We start from the raw sequence: 3394 nt of genomic DNA, 5'->3' as shown, positions 1-3394 counted from the left end.
GTGCTTAAGTTGATATTTTTGAACATTTAATTTGTTCGATTATTGTCGAGTCGATAAAACTGTCAAACGCACAGCTGCTTCCAGCACGGCCGGAGGAGAGGTGGCCGAGCAGACGCACAACACACACAGCTCACAGGTTTGCATTTCTATATATTGCAGATGTTGCAGAAATTGAGAGTAAAGAACTCAGAGATCCAGCGCTGTCTCCTGCCCCTTATTTATACACCACAACACAACGACAGGCGTAACTCACACAAACGGGTAACATGAGGCTCAGATGCTTTGGACGTGTTCACATATACTGGACACAGAATGATGAAGATGGAGCTGCAGGAAGGAGGAAAAGAGGAAAAACACAGAAAAGATTCACAGATGTGGTGAAAAAGGACACGACAGCTTCTGTTTGTTAGTTTGGTTTTTCTTTATTTGGTAAAGAGTCAGAAATAAAGAGAAGATCACATGTTTGAATATTATATTAACGTTCTGTAATTACAACAAGTTGTAAAATCTTTCCAGAGTGAGACAGAGACTGTGCAGAGACTGTAGAAGGACAGAGCAGCAGCAGAGCAGTCCAGATACACTGATGATCCTCTGTCAGATCCAGAGGGACACACAGGGCTGATGCTGGACTCTACATTGTGTCTGACAGTGGAGCTGTTCTCAGAGCAGTTCACTCTGCAGCACTGACAGTCATCTGCACTTCATTCCTCTGTCAGTCACTGCTGGATGAAGCTCTCCTCTCCACCTCCCAGTAACATGGCCCAGTCAGAGCGTCTCTACACACAAGCTGCTGCTGCTTCAACCTCTCTGGATCATCAGGACACAGCTGCTCCTCTCTCAGCACACACACCGTCCTGTTTACCATCATCACCAGTTCCTGCAGAGAGAAGGAGGAAGAGCAGAGGAGATAAACGAGTGTTTCCAGAGACTCTTCATCAGCTGTCAGTCAGTGATGCAGCACATCCAGTATAAAGAGCAGCAGGGACGTCAGTGCTGGGACTGTACTAGGACTCATTGTTGCTTCACTTTTTCTAATCTTTGGATTTTTATTGAAGTTGCTGAAAATGTTTTTCCCTCCTAGTTTGAGTTTGGACTTTCATTCATTAGAAGAACCTTGGTGTGTCCACTCTGAGCTCTGTAGGAACCCCAACAACAAGCCCAACAATCCAGATGGACGGTTCCAGCTGTTAACTGGAGGAATTCCATCCAAACATCTGCTCTCACTAAATTCTTCCTCACCTACAGACTGTGTTCTTCACTGCTTTAAACTTGGAAATCAATGCAGTCATTGGTCTGCGTGCTGCTTTGTTCAGAGAGCTGATTGGCTGTTGACAGTGTTTGATCAGAGCGTGTCAGCCGTTACTATGGTGACCATAAAGGTGAGAAACAGGAAGTGTTTGTGTCCAATCCTGAAGCCTGTCACCGTTCTCCTCTCACAGCTTCACTGAGAAGCTGCAGCTTTACAGGAAACACTGGATCTTTGTTTCATACTGACTGTGTTTAGTACAATGCTGCTGACAGCACCACCCACTCACTCCATCACTCTACTTACACCAGAGTCTCCAGTCTGTAGTCTGGACTCTGCTGAAGATCAGACAGCTGCTTCACATCTGGATCCTTCAGGTTGTTTCCCCACAGGTACAGCTCTCTCAGATGGGAGGGGTTGGACTTCAGTGCTGCTGCCAGATAATCACAGCTGATCTTTGACAAACCACAGCTCATCAATCTGTATAAAGAATGAAAGATGTAAGTTTATTAGACAAAGTGCTTGAAATCATTCAGTGTTTCATCATCTGTTCAGAGCTGAAGAAGGTTCAGAATGTAGAAGTTTAGAAAATGGAAACTCCAAACAGCTGAAGCCAACAGGAAGCAGCTTCAAACAGGAAACTGTGCAGAGTTTCAGACTATATGTCCTGATGCAGCCAGTTGGATTTTGGAGATTTGAATCTCTGTTCTGTGACTAAGTCCTTGAATCATTTCTTCCAGTTGGTCCAACAAGACAGACTAAGTATTGGACATGTGTTGTGGCTCCATCAGGGGAGCTTCTAAATGTGATGTGATGGCCCCTCTGGCTCTGTCAGGTCACAGCACTGAAGAGAGCTCAAACTGGGCACACAGCTGTTCCAGTCTGGACCAAAGACTCTATACTGGGACTGAGGGACTGCTTTGACTGCACCCACTGGGACTTTTGAAAGGCTCATGTTCTCACTTAGATCATCGATTTCTACTGACATTTCTTTCTGGGAAAAATGGGGATTACTTTGGAAACAGGAAGTATTTTCCCCAATAAGCAGCCCTGGATTAGTAAATCACTCCAACATGTTCTCAGGCAGAAGAAGCTGTCTTGTCATGAGGGAGAGAAGAAAAAGATTGAGGCACAGAAACCTGTTGAAAGAGAGATAAAGCAGCTAAAATCAGGTGTAAAAGTAAAGCAGAGGATGAGCTGAATAAAGGACACTCAAGGCTGGCTTGGAAAGGAATGAAGTCCATGGTGGGGATGCAGAACAAGGAGCAAAGATGAATGTGATGCTGAATCAGCAGAAGACTTGGACTCATTTGATTCCAGCTTTGATATCATTGATTTCAATGAAGAGCTTTGTGATTGTAGCAAAGGGCTGGTAGCTCTGAGAGTCCCACTGATGAGGTGTTTGTGTGGAAATCTCTTAGTGGGACCAAAGAGAGAAAAAGCCCTGGTCCTGATGCTGTGGGAGGGAAATGATTGAAGTGTGCTGTGAGGAACTGACTGGGAGATTTTCACACATTTTCCAGTCCTCCTTGGAACAACAGGAAGTTCCCAGCATATGGAAACAAAGGTTAAGTGTCCTATGGCACTCAGTGATGATGGTGCTGTAGCCCCACCACCTCCACCTCTTTGTAAAGGAACTAACTGTAATCTGAAGCTTCAAATGGAACTAAGACTTCCTCCACTAGGTGGCAGTGTCTGATGAGAAAGTGTTAGTGGAGCTGGCCTGGAGTCAGAAACAGGAAGATGCAGGATTTGGGCTGAAATGGGCAAAAGTGGTTAGCACTAGTGCCTTAGAGCAAGAAGGTTGTAGGTTGAAGCTTGTTGGTCAGCTGGGCCTTTCTGTGGAGGTTGGATGTTCTCCCACAGTCCAATGAAATGCTGCTTAGGTTCATTGGTGCTTCTACATTGGCTGTAGGTGTGGATGTGAGGGAGTGCTTCTCTGTCGCTCTCTGTTGGCCCTGTGATGGACTGCTCACCTGTGCAGGTGGACCACGCCTCTTGCCCTATGACAGCTAGGGCACAGGCTGCAGCCCTGTGAGCCTAAGCTGAATAAACAGTTAGCAAAAATGATCCATAGATGGCCTGAAATCCCCCAGTTAGCAGTTTGGTAGATAGCTATGACATGCTAATCCCATCCAGCAGCTGTAT

General features: G+C 45.7%; 1 long non-coding RNA gene across 1 annotated transcript; it reads right to left on the bottom strand.

The window, feature by feature from the left end:
• Positions 1–397: 397 nt before the first annotated feature.
• Positions 398–1925, bottom strand: LOC146548225 (uncharacterized). Its single transcript, XR_014890909.1, has 2 exons — positions 1553–1925; positions 398–877 (listed from the first exon to the last, which is right to left on the bottom strand). It is a non-coding gene; the product is annotated as an uncharacterized LOC146548225 (long non-coding RNA).
• Between the last annotated feature and the right edge of the window lie 1469 nt (positions 1926–3394).

This window comes from Mchenga conophoros, linkage group LG23, assembly GCF_057382185.1.
Source record: "Mchenga conophoros isolate Kocher_MC1m ecotype Shallow Benthic linkage group LG23, M_conophoros_male_GT1.1, whole genome shotgun sequence".
NCBI lineage: Eukaryota > Metazoa > Chordata > Actinopteri > Cichliformes > Cichlidae > Mchenga > Mchenga conophoros.
The sequence above is the reverse complement of the archived record's forward strand: the minus strand, read 5'-3'. Positions and strand labels throughout refer to the sequence as shown.